Genomic DNA, 13,707 nt, shown 5'->3' with positions numbered 1-13,707 from the left:
AACTTAGTCATTATCTTAAAACAGCATCAGTAGTGGAGATTTTCTAGCTATCTAGAAATCTGTGTTTCATAGAGACTTTCCAAATTAAGAATCACTTTGTAATTGCCTTGCCTGAAAAAGTCCTAACACCCAAGTGAGCTGTCTTTTCATTGTATGGATGGGATCACCTTGACTGAGAACAAACAAAAGCAAATCCAGAAATGGGAGATCCCTCAGAATTCTTCCATTCATATGAAAAACAAGTCACAAAACACAAAAAGCCCTATCCCCCATCCTTACAGAGCACTGCTGGAACTTGTAATGACACAGTGTTTGCTGTAGATACTCTATTAGTGCTAGGAGTATAACTGTCCAGTAGAAATTTTGCAATAATCCTCCTGATCTGATTGTCTTTTCTAAACAAATCAATTAAGAATCTAGGTAGCAAAAGTCAGATCTCCAGGGATATTAGTTGCCTGGATTTCCTTTCAGTAAGACTTCGTGTTTGACAAGGGAAAACAAAAGTACTTGCTCTTTTATCCTCACCAAAGTCAATTAAAATCTATTATGTACTCATCATATTGGACTATGATTATGATATTGTGCTGCTCTGCAGCATCTGATACCATTTCAGATGACCCTTTGATTCCCAGTATAGGCCTCATGCTGCCCCTACAGAGGGAATAACTGGGGAAGAAATCCTTGAAGTTTTTCCGAAGGCAAGGAGTATTATTTCTGCTGACGGTCATGACCCTAGCCCATGGTATTTTGCTGCAGGGGACTTTGGAACCGGAAAGGATGTGCTGGCGATTTCAGTGTATGCAAACTGCCATGGCGCAAGAACTGCTAAAAGATACTCCTGATGTTTTCTCTGGAGATGCAGAGCTGTGAGCGTCACGCCAGCCTGCCAGTGGCAGAGAATCCCCTGGAATTCCTCTGTGAGGGACAAGAGAGCCTGTCCGTGAGTGCTGGATTGATGGTCTCTATTGTTTGCATTTATTTAGACTACATAAACAAGCTTCCAGTTTCCTCAGAACAATGTGGATAAGTCCTAGTTTCCAGATCTTTTGAATTTCTCCGGTTTTCACTACTAGGTAAACAATTTTAGCTGCTCATCACCACCAGTCCCCTGCTGCCTTGGATTTTTACCTGTGTGGTTATCAGACATATGCACCTTCAAACTGAAAGCAGACATTAGAAAGAGCCTGCACTACGTGCAAATCCCTGCCTGCCAAGAGTACAAAACCAAGCCAGATTTGAGTCCAATTTGAAAAGTATAGGTTTGGATGACATACTTGTGAATGTAGAAGCATTGTCAGATCTACTTTCCTCCCACGGAATGATATAAGTTTCTTCTTTCCTTACAGCTAGGTTTGTATAAAGCTCTACTTGTGCAAGTTAGAGTCTGATCATGACACTGAGCTGAAATGCACATAAATATATGACATCAAAAGGCAAAAGCTGAAAAAGGCTAATTTCTGACCCCAAATCAAATGAAAGCAAAAATGTGTGAAAAACTGTGATTGATCCAACTTGAAGATTCTGTCCCCTCTGGAACATTATTCCAGCAGAACACATTTTTTAAACAGAATAAATTGTGAGGAAAAATTGTTTTATAACTGAGTACACCTCAGAAGCACACCTTGATAAGAAAACCTTAAACAGGTTCATGTTAATAGATTCTTGATCTGTATTTTCATACAGCTTGAGTCAATGTAAAGCATGCATATTACCATCCTTCAGTTGCTTTCGCTTGCACGGTGTCCAGTTGTTTTTCTACAGTGGATATTTATTTTTTTTTGCTCCCCCCTTTCCTGCCTGGTAAAGCTGGAAAATTCCACAAGTGATAACTCTGACAGCTTGCTCCCTCTCCTGTCTCTCCTTGTTTCAGAAAACAAGAGGGAGGGAACAGGGTCTGGAATGCTGAGAAGTCACAGATTTAGTAAATTCTGCAAGTCTTACCTCAGATCAGGATAAAGCCTGGGTGTTATCCTTTAAAGAGCAGAGTCCTTCTGAAACCCAACTTCTTCATGCTCTTAGTGGCAGTTAGTCCCTCCTCAGCCTATGATTACCAAGTTGCATATTCTGGGAGCTATCTGACAGCCTGTGATAGGATATTCTGCCTCTAGTCATACAAGGGCTGCGGGAACAAAGAGCGGTGGAGCTTCTGGCCCTTGTGGGAAATGAACTGACACTGCTCCATCACTATTTAAAGAGTAGATGCCTTCAGGATAAATCCTCTTAGTGTGTTTTCCTGTTTATGTCAGAACTTAAACCTTTTATCCTTTTCCTAAGAGGAGAAATAAAAAAGTAATCAGCACTAGGCTGCACTGTAACTCAGGAGGGTCCCTGTGGGGTGGCTCAGAAAAAGACAGAGCCAATTTATGTGTTTTCTGCTAAAGGGATATGAGACACTATCATTAGCATAGAACAAAAAAAATCATAAATGACCAGATGCAAATTAATGAGGAGCTCTCTCTCCATAGAGATGGCTGCTCCACCCAGAGCAGAAGCATAGAGCATAATGCCAGCGAGAAAACAGAAGAGAGCCAGAGTACAGCTGTTATGAAATCAAATATTTATGGGGAAGCCTTTCTTGTTTTTCCTACAGTGGGATGATCAGTGGGAGGCCTAGACAAATGCTGAAAAAAGCATGCACCAACTTTCATATGAACAGTGGCTCAGAACTGGGTTTTGGCCACAAGATAAATAAAGTTTTGAAATTTGGGGATGATTTTGTGCTGCAGCTAGGGGATGAGTGTGTGCAAGATATTCCCTACCACAGTCTGTTAGTGTCATCAAATGAGCCTAAGAAATAACTTTTAAGTATGGAAAAGGTATGAGATGGTCAAACTTTATTCCCCCCACAAACTTTTGTTTATCCATCGAAATGCTTAAACTGGTCTCCAATTAACAGCATTCCTGTCATCATTCCTCTAGCTTGAAATACGTGAGGAAAAACTGACTTTCCAGCTATAAGCTTTTTGATATACTTCACTTCCTCCAAAGACATGGATAAAGCCCTTCAGCAGAATAAAGAGAAAAGAAAGCCTGTTATTTAATCAGAGAAAGAAAAAAAAAAACCCAAAAAACCAAAACTGAAAAAAAGAAAAGAGAAGGGAAAGGACTTCCTGAATCAGACACAGATTTCCTAAGGGGACAGAAAAGAGCAAAACCAGAAGCGGTTTGGCTTTACAGTTCATCTGGAAGTTAAATTTGCTTTGTGTTTCAAACTGGACTTACTGTCCCCTTTCTATTTCTTCTGGGAAACTTTTCAGGTGACATAAATCCTTGAAAATGTTGAAATCTGCTGGACATTTACCACTGTCTGTGGGTCTGTTCAGGGACTGGTAGGTCACCCTTTAAAGGGTGAACTGCAGGGAAGAGTGTGGCTCAGGAATTTAGCAGTGGACTGCAGGGCTGTTCATTCTAAAAATCTGGCTGATGGTGGTGCTGACCAGAAACTGTTGAGCAGCTACTGCTGCTTTGCCTGAAATGATATAGTGACAATAGTCCATAACATCTAAATACTTCTACATTGATGCTTCCTACAGTTATTCAGAGGCAACCTCTAGGCTGAATAGTCATGAGACTACCCTCCCTACTTCCTTCAAGGATGTCCTCTCCCTCCTTTTATTTAAGCAATACTCTGCTGCCACCATTACTCTCCTTGAGTGGCTGTGGTATGAAGAAATTAAAGTAATTTTTTACCTAATCCTAGGATTTATCTGAACAGTCAGATAAATATAGTTTTAGGATCGCCTTTTCCCAGAATCGTTACTTAAAACAAGCTTCGGTAACAGTGACTTAGGTTTTCCTGGGAATTAAGGTGAGATTTTGTCGCATTTGGGAAATGTGAAGGTAGGTTCCCATTTGCAACCCAAGTCCCTTGCAGCTTGCTGCCTGTAAGGTATAGAAAAACACTGTCAGGGAGGGAGGGGAGGAAACGGAGGTCAGCTTACTTGCAGCAGTTCACAATAAGCGTATCTTCCCTCTAGCTGCTGTCAGCAATTAAAACACTCCCTGTGTTTCAGTAAGAACTGAATCCTTTTGTCTAACATGAGATGCTGAACTGGAATGTGTGAGTTATGACCCTGATTACCATGGGCTCCTGATTATACCTCCAAAGAGCAATTCAGCTCACTTATGGATGAGGTGTCCCTGCTTCTGTCCACACAAGGATGAGACAGTGAGGGACTCACCAAAGAACTGTTAAATGCTGGAAGTGGATAAGTGCTCACTGGGCATCAGGCACACTTAAAATTAAAGGAACTGTGACCTTCTGTCTGAAGTGTCCTCGCACTTAACATATTTTACCTCCGAAATATTTTTTTCCTACATTTTAAACAAACCTTTCAGTTAAAAGTCTTGCCATAAAATATGCAAATGCATTTAAACATTTTTTTTGCCCTCACCAGCATAACTGTGAGCCCTAATAACAGCTGTCCTATGAAAAATGAACAGCGGTGAACTTGTATACACAGGTGTCCTATAGAAGCCAGCAAAGGTTTGCATGACACATAGGTCTGCCTGCACTGGCATCTTTATTCATATTTGAGTATTCTGTTTCATGTTTTGTACAAAAGTAGCTCTGAATTCCACATATGGCACATAATGATGAAATATTTCAGCAAATATACTGAACATCATACAACTGATAGATACTGACATGTTTTCATGCTATGTTTTTTCTAAAGTTAAATGCTGAGACATAAGATAGTCCTGCTGTTGACTCCATTTGATGACTACAGAAATACATAGATTCCTTACAATAAGACAGATGTTTAAGGTTTCCACAGCATCTGGATGTAAGATCTGGTCATAAATAATTAGCTGTGTAAGTTACTGATTTTTCAGGGCTTTGGCCAAACAAGTATTTGAACAAAATCTTCATTTAATCTGAAACAAAGCCATTTTCTTCTCCTATAGAAATGCAGAACCATAAACAGTTTGATGTCAGAGATTTGGTTTACTTTTCTGTTGAAAATTAAATCCACATAAATTAGAAACAAACCAGTTCATTTAGAAGATGTTGCAATGAAATGTTTCAGCTTTTTCTGACTTTTTTCGTATTTCTTTTTCTTGGATCAAAAAATTCCTCTGTCGATTTTTCTGATGAACCCAAACTGTTTTTTCCCTGAAAAAGAGACATCCCCTTTTTTTTTGTTTTGTTTTGCTCCCACTTTTAAATACAGTTGCCTGTTTTAATAGGTCACTGCTGCTGGGGAATAGCTTTGAGGACTTGTCCAACTGATGTCATATGGCAAGCATGAAAATAAAACTACAAGACAGGAACTGGAAGAATTATCGTTGGATTAATTATTCCACAGAAATTAAATTGGCATGATCATAATCATATGGTGGTTTCTTCTGAAACATAACTGCTATTTCCAGGGACTCTATATATTGATCTCTTCCAGCTGTTAGTGAACAAAACTTGGATGCTCTTCTCCAAGCTGGATTTTACATTAACACTGGGATACCTATAGCACACATGCACCAAATTTGGCTTGGTTTTCATGGTAGAAAAATTCAATACCCTAAAACTTAATAAGTGATGGATTTGAAAGCAACTATGTAGATAGGAAGAAAATAGTTGTTTGTGGCTGAGCAGTACGGACTTGACTTCAGCTCCTCCAATGACATGAAAGATTAAACCTTCTCTTAGAAGATCCCTGAAGCTCTGTTTCTTCTGCCTGGGTTTTGGCAGGGGATCTGTGAAATTTCCTACCTACATCCATGATTGATTAAGATTTAATTGTGGTCTTAGCTCTGCCTAGGAGACCATTAATTTACAGAATAGGGATTTTTCAAAAGCAGCTACTTAACCTCAAGACCACTTAGACATAAAACCAGTCAGGCAGAGAAGAGGGTTTACAGAGCATGACAAAAGAAGGATTGCAAAATGTCCAGTGCCGACACAGGAGAACTGTGGAATGGAGAACCTCTCCTCATAGTGCCTGTAGGAAGGGGTTTGTTTTGCAACCCCCCTGTGCCTTGCAGGAGGCCTGCGGCCCGCTGCTGAGCTGGGTTTCACAAATATGCTGAGGCGGCATTCTTTATCTGCAGTAACGCTCAGCGCTGGCTGCGAAGGTCACCTTGACAAATGAACTTGCCTGGTGGAAAACAACCTCCTCCACTGGTAAATTAATCAGGAAGGCACTGAGCTTGTTTTCCAGTTCCCGTTTGCAGCAATAACTGCAAACCAGGGCTATATGTACACTGGAAGCTGTATGTGGAGCTGTCTGACTGGGGAGCCAATTTTTGTGCTGAATCCACAAACACAGAGGTTTTTCTCTGGCGGTTCTTTGATCTTTGGAGAAAGAGTATTTCTCACCTTAATTTGCAGTCATCTCATGACTTTTGGCAATATTCTCTTAATAGGTACCTCAAACAAAAGCCTCTGTTCTTGCACTAAACTATATCATAGAGAAACCATGAGAAATTAGTTATCCTAATCCCAAGGATTTAAAGTACAGTTCCACGGGGAAGACACTTACTGTCGGTTAGAGCCATCATTTTTCAAAGCTAAACCATGAAGGCTAAGATGAAAAAGAAAACAGCCTGGCGGAAGAGTCACTGAGTGAGGAGGACATGAATAACAAACTCTGTCAGTCATCTGCCAAGAAGATGAAGAAAATAATTACTTTCTAGTATTTCTGAATTTCAATGCATTTTCACTTGGAAAGAAGAACCTGAGCTGATAGCCTGTAACATTATGATTTCCTACATTTGTCAGCTCCAATTTCTGGCCTTTGCTCCTCTGCAGCAACATCCTGACCACTCTCACACCCTGAATCAGGTGTGGCCCTGAAGAGCTTGAATCACCCACCCTTCAAGAATAGTGAATTTCTGACCCTTAGAAGTAATCTTTTTCAGTGATCCTTCCCCATTCTGCTTTTTGTCAGCCCAAACCACCTTTCCAAACTGGTCTTTCCACTACTTCTTCTCCCTGATGCTGCTGCATGTCTTTGACACACGGGGAAATGTTAGGGGTAGGGTTTCTGCAGTTTAAAATGATTGCTTGCCTCTCTTACCCAAAACAAGAATATTCATAACTTATGATGTGGGTTGAGGGTTCAAAGATTATCATAAAGATATAGAAAACCCAGAATGCATGACATCAAGGGCTGAAGGATTACTGCAGCTTGAGCAAAAACAGAGGAACTTTGTCTAAACCCAAACAAAGCCAAGCAGTGGGTAAAATCCCTGGCTTACTGATTGCCAAGTGAAAGACATTCACTCCCCCTCCTCCCTTGGATGTTAACGCAGCACTGCTAAACCAGCTACAGCTAAACCACTGTATCAGAGATATTTTTATGTCAACAGATGCTCTTCACTAATGTGACTTTAAAAGTAACTGTAACTGCCAAACTCATATTTGGCCAGTAACCTTTATTTTAAGAACTAGGATGATTTTTATGTTGAGTTTCTAATGTCTATCGACCAGTTCACTTCTCCTTAAAGGTGAGGATTTAATTTGAACTAAATATCTTACTAGCTTCACCCATTAGGTAATGTTAATTTAATCAGCAATATTACTTGAGGGGGACTGTAAATCATGAAATGCGTTCCAGTAAAATACTTTAAAAAAATCCCTAACTAAAAAGGCATTACATCTGAAAGTTCTGCTGGACACAAATAGACAAAGGAAAAAAAGAAGTTTTTACTTTCTTTACATAATTATGGCTCTGCATATGCTCAATCAATTACAAATGTTGAATCTCCAAAGTTCATTCCTTTAAACATAAACATACGTAAGCCAAAGACATATCTGATTACCGTGTATAACATAAATATTAGGTTAGTCTAAAATTTTATTAATTATTGGACATGAAAGCAGAACTGGGTTTGGCAGTCAGGTGGAATTTGGGATGCTTGTCTTGTACAGTGCAGCAGAAAAGAGGGTAGGAGAAAAGAAAATTTTATTAACAAGTTTAAAAGAAGGAATCCCTTTTAACCACTCCACCGTGAACCATCACAGACATTTCAACATAAAAAACAAAACATGAGAAATTCGAAAATACTAGCATGAGATAAAGAAGAAAAGAAGGAAGAGCATCAACCCCACTCAAAAGTAAACGCAATACTACTGTTTACCATCACCACAAATGGCATTAAGAGACTGACAGTGGCTGAGACCACAGTTACCCTTCCCCTGGCTTCAGTGCAGAGACCTAAAGCCTAGCATGTTCAGCCCTTGGCACACCCAGCATGGCCAAAATCATGCCTGTGCCACCTGAGGAACCAAGTTCACTAGCACTGCTGGAAGTGGTCTTTTGCCTTTATACGTGCAGGTCTAAATGGATGCAGCGGTTGCAAGGTAGTGGAGACTCAGGCCCCAGAGGCTCTTCTACCTGACTGGGAAACAGGCATACTCCTTTTCAAATGCAGACGCCTTCACAAGCCTGAATGTGGTTCCTGCTTGATTTCAAGATCAAGGCTTTTATCAAGATTTAGAAATCTCTAGCTTCAACAGCACTGTCCTAACAAGATCTACCTAGACCTATGGTTTTCATGAATGATGACAGACAGAAAATCACTTCTTCAGAGACACCCATCACTTGCCATTTCCAGCTTTTCTTTCTCAGTGCCTCTCACACTTGCACAGATCCATGTGGAAAGACTGAGGACACCAGCCATGTGACAATGTCACAGGTTTCATACACTCCTGCGAGATGACTATCTGACAGTTATTTCCTCTTGCAACACTCTCTCTTGCATTGAAGTGCTTCAGCTCTCTTGCTGTTCCTGTAAAAACTGGTACTGACCCCAGTGCCAGTGTTTTCACCAGCAAGGATTTTCTGGCATTGGCAAGACAAGAAAAAGGCTGATTACGACTAATAGAAAGTGCTGGATCAGAGGGAAAGAAAATGCAAGATATTTGATAAGAGATGGTGTTTCAAAAAAGGTGTTCATGGCCACACTGTCAAAACTGCAGTAGCAGCCTCCTTTGCCAGATGTCACAACTGCAGGCGGTGCTCTTTGGGTTCTCTTATGGATAGTGTTTCACATGGCCCCAGTTCTTGCTTTTCTGCAGATTCCTATGAACTGAGAGGGCAACTTATGTCTCATAGGACATAAGTTATTAACTTAGTGGTGTGTTGTGGCAGATGGGAAAAAGCATATGTTTTAAAGGGGAGGCAGTGATATCTGAAGAAGATGCCCTTTACTCCCTGACTCACCAGCATTGTGTTGGGGGTTTGAGTGCCGGAGACCTGCCAGAAAATCCCATGGGGCTATATCCTGGTAGAGCTGCAGCGCTGCATCCAGTATCCTGGCCCAATTCCTGTGTACATCGAGGCCTGTTTACAGGACTCATGAAATTTCAGTCTGCATTACTATTATTAGTATTACTATTATTAATATTATTATTTTTATTTTTATTCTGCATTGGAGGTGTACATCAGAACCAAAAGCCTTGTGGGGGCTGTGCTTTATACCAGTTATGTTGAAAAGTGCTGTTTACCCTCAAGAGCCTGCAGCCCACCTCTGCCCATACAGTGCGCTGTGCTCCTTGTCCATGTCCTGATTGCAGTTCAGGCAGAAAATGCTGATTTACATTTCAGAGATGGAATTGCTTCTTTTTCACTACATAAACTCAAAAGTTAACGACATAAGAAAAGCATAGCAATAATAACAAAAAGGCAGAGTTGTTCCCATATTCAATTACATGGCAATTTTAAAGCTGCTGTCTTGGGTCCTGTGAGACAGCACTCTGGCCCAGTAAAGAATTATTTCTATCCTCAGAGGGCATGGACATATGTTTGGACATACAAAGCTTTAATGTAATCAGTGATCCAAGAATATACTTCATCTCTTTCAGGCCCTAGGATGATTTTATAACTGAGGAAAAGAGGTAAATATTTTCTTTATTTTTGTTTTTCTTTCTTGCAGGCTGTTTAGAGAATACAGTAGCTCTCTGAAGATGGCTGGAGGTTTGCAATGCTGGTAAAATTTTGTGGTGGGGAAGTGGAGAGTGGGCAAGAGGAAGGTAAGGGGCAGTGTTCCTGTGGAGTGTTGCTTTCCATATGGCTAAAATGCTGGGTATCTGCACTTCAGCTCCACGGCAGATGCGCTACAGGTGATTAGAACACTGCACACACACACATACATGTGTGGATGCACAAATGGGCACGGAGCACAGAGACCATACCCTGGTGAATGTGCACACCTCAAGGCTTTTTACAAGACTGGGTAATGATCAGCTGATAGGGGAATTAGGCAGCCTGACTCTGAAACTAAAACTTCGAGCAGATTTGCCACGACGGCAGAAAGTATCTCTGCTTGCTTCGTAATCCCTTTCTCATTAATAGTCTTCAGATTGGTTACATATATGGCTATAAAATTTGAGAATTGGCTTAGAAATTGTAATTCACAGCAACTCTTCACAAAGATTTACTGTAATTGGAAAGAGATGGAAGTTGAGTGAGTGGAAGGTGCACATCATGGTGACAGCTGCGTTTAGAGTTATCGACTCGAAGCGTTTCATGCGGTGCATGCTGTCAGGCACCCCGAGACTCCTGGTTTTCTAGGGATTTCTTTGATTTGATTTAATAGCCCATTGTCCCTTTGGAATATATGCTGACAATGCCCAAAGATATATTGCACACTCTCCGTTCTGCTGTATAGATTTTTTTTTTTCTTTTTAAAAGGTTGGGCAAAAGTCTTGAGTAAGTCCAGGTAGAAATTCAGCTAAGGCTAAAATATTGTGCCCTGAGTTTCCTCAGAGGCTGGTGTTCTATACTAGAGTTTCCACAGTGGCCAGCTGGTGGCTTAATGTTGCTTGGCACTGACTATTCAGAATAAAAAAGGATAAATATGGGGTTTGGAGTGGGTTAAGGAAGGAAAAACCTCGGTCAGAAGTGCCAGAGCTCAGAGCTGGAAAGGTTTTATTCTACAAACCAAAAAAGTTAAGCAAGGGCTGATTCCTTTGAGGTGCTCAGCACATTGGCCACGACCTGGTAAAACAACGTTAAGCGTGCTCTGGAGAGTGCCATAGGGAACAGCCTGAGCACTAAATACCCAGCAGGATCAAGCTCCAAATAGGGACCAGACAGAAACCAGATGGCATTATGTTAGCTTTCCCATATTAAGAAGCTCTCTGCTTTGCATTTTAATCCCTGTCTCTTATTTCCTCCTTTCTCACTTTGCCTTTTCTATAAAACAATCCATATGTGCACTGAGATAGGGGTGCAATGTACTTAAATTGCCCCTTTATCACCTTTTCAAACACAAGGAATTAAAGCAAGAGCTGAGAAAACTGCTGCTTGTTTTTAACTTCTATAAGCTGTGCTTGGATGAGGATCATCAGGAGTTTGGAACTGCTGAAGGAAGGAAAACACTGGCTCTGTCCTCTAATGAGCTCCCCAAACATGTATGGCAACTGTGCCATTGCATTTGAGAGTGTTGGTGCCTATGTCAGAGGTTATTCCAATGTCTTCTGGTTTCTTTTGGGATGGCAATGGGAGCAGGTAGCATGGCTGAGTAGGTACAATGGGAGACAGCTCCCTGCCTGTTCATAAACTGGGTTCCAACTGAGCTGAAGTGAGACTACTGCAATGCAGGGCTCATATATACACTTAGGTCACCTGACAGAAAGCAGCAGGAAGAAAATAGAACCCTAGTTGCTGCTCTGTTTTTTTAAACAAGCTCCTGGCTTTCCACTTCTTCCTTTCCAGCACAGTGACAGCTATCTCCAGAACTTCCTCAGGTCTGTGATTTGTGCAGGCACCAGCTTTTACATGGATGGTTTTGAAACCGACTGCTGCCTGGCTGGAAGCTGTCCTAGCTGGAGCCGCTTTCCTTCAGAGAGGACATGGTGAGACATAGTGGGACATGTGGCTCTGCCTCTGAGCTACTGGCACTGGTGAATCTCAAGACAGAGCAGTCTAGGCTCAAGTATGAGTCTCTGAGCCTGAATTACAGCAAAGCAGCAAGCTGCCAGGCAGGTTAGGGGAAGTTTAGATTGGACATAAGGAAGAAGTTCTTTACTGTGAGGGTGGTGAGGCACTGGAACAGGTTGCCCAAGGAAGTTGTGAATGCTCCATCCCTGGCGATGTTTAAGGCCAGGTTGGACAGAGCCTTGGGTGACATGGTTTAGTGTGAGATGTCCCTGCCCATGGCAGGGGGGTTGGAACTAGATGATCTTAGGGTCCTTTCCAACCCTAACTACTCTATGATTTCTCCTGTGCAGGCTGCAGCCGTCACTTGTGCTGCAGCTGTGCATGCGTGTGGGTTGTGCAGTGAGAATTAAGAGGAAATTTCTGTGATTATTTTAGCATTCAAGCAACTGGAAAAGAAGCTGACAGAAGCACTAGGCCTTTGTTTTCATGACTGCATTAATCTTCTCCTGGCTATTGAAAAAAAGTTTAGATTAACTTAGCACATGTTCTCAAAGAGCTTTCTTTCTTGAAGTTATTTGTGCTGTGGATGATGCGCCAATGAATAAAAATGGCAATGAAATGGCTGATATAGATCAAGCTTCACTCAATAATCATTTTACTGAGGATGCCTGAAATTGTGGTCTTGTTTATGAAGTTGACAGTTGACCACTGTGGCCCAGAACTTTTGAGATACATGGATTTAAAAATGCTTTTTTCCTCTCCCAGAAGTTGGCAGTGGAGGAAGCACTAATGTCCCTTTTTCTCATATCTATATATCATCTAATGAAATTTCTTTCTTATGTGTAGATATGGAGCTCTTTTTGTCTGTGAGGAAGAGTTTCAAATAGATACATACAATTTTAAGAATTAACACAAATAATATTATTGCTACTGCTGGAAAAGTTCCTGGTTGGCAACTGAGATATACCAACGATCATGGGAATGTTTGGTCCACACCATAATTCAGAGATATTCTCTCGTAAAAGTGATGAAAGCCTAGTTACTTTTTATTTGCCTCATGCTAACAGAAGGTCCCTGCACAGTTACAAGGTTCACAGTGTAAGTGGTGGCTTGTTAAGTCACCACAATTTGCCTGTGTTTCTGAGACCTAATAGACTAGAAGGGAATCAAAGTAGTTTGGAGAAATGCCTACGGTCTTGGTGGGAATTTGACAATAACTTTTGACCAAACAAGGAACAAATTGAAAGTAAACAATTTTATATATGTGACCTGACTATTTCTCTAAAGTTTTCTCCAGAAAATACTGACATAGATGCACTTGTCATAGCTCCAGGAGATACATGACTCCTTGGGCAGCTATTTTGTTTGGTTTTCCTACACTTTCTGTACAGATGTTGGCCATAGGCAGAGAAAACTGATAAGGAAAGCTTTCTGGCCTCACTGTAACATTCTGAGACAATGATCTGGGGTGGGAAATGGATCATGAGAAACCCCCCAAGCACATCCCACAGTTAAGCATAGGAGACACCTGAGTCTGTCCTTCCTGAGCAATTCAAAAGCACAATTAATTCCCCCAAGGGTCCATCTGTGACAGAAGTACAATTCAACAATTTGATATGGAACATTTCTACATGAAACAGAGTATGAATAATAATGTGAGAACCAGATCCAGCAAACATTGTGCCCAATGAATATTAGACAAGCACAGCAACTCAAAGAAAGCACAGATTTGCTGTCATTATTTATCTTATCATAAGGGTCAAAAGCAGCCCATCAATCAAAATGTTTTCAAAGTGCTTATGAATAGACTAAATTCTATGGTGCATGCAACAGAAGTGTATAAGTCAAGAATTTCCACTCAAAATGTTACCTGATTAGTTTC

General features: G+C 41.0%; 1 protein-coding gene across 3 annotated transcripts in view; it reads right to left on the bottom strand.

Moving 5' to 3' along the window:
• The window catches only part of ARHGAP28 (Rho GTPase activating protein 28), an 80,065-nt gene that overhangs the window by 45,046 nt on the left and 21,312 nt on the right, over positions 1-13,707 (bottom strand). The window contains exon 2 of one of the 3 annotated variants that reach the window (XM_062632957.1): positions 1,942-2,269. The exons of the other annotated variants lie outside the window; for them this stretch is intronic. The gene's annotated coding sequence lies outside the window, so the exon portion shown is untranslated. The remainder of the gene's footprint in view (positions 1-1,941; positions 2,270-13,707) is intronic. 3 annotated transcript variants of the gene reach the window in all.

This window comes from Pezoporus occidentalis, unplaced genomic scaffold, assembly GCF_034315485.1.
Source record: "Pezoporus occidentalis ecotype Australia unplaced genomic scaffold, CSIRO_AGI_Poc_V1 ctg4, whole genome shotgun sequence".
Lineage (NCBI taxonomy): Eukaryota > Metazoa > Chordata > Aves > Psittaciformes > Psittacidae > Pezoporus > Pezoporus occidentalis.
This window is presented reverse-complemented; position numbering and strand designations above follow the sequence as displayed.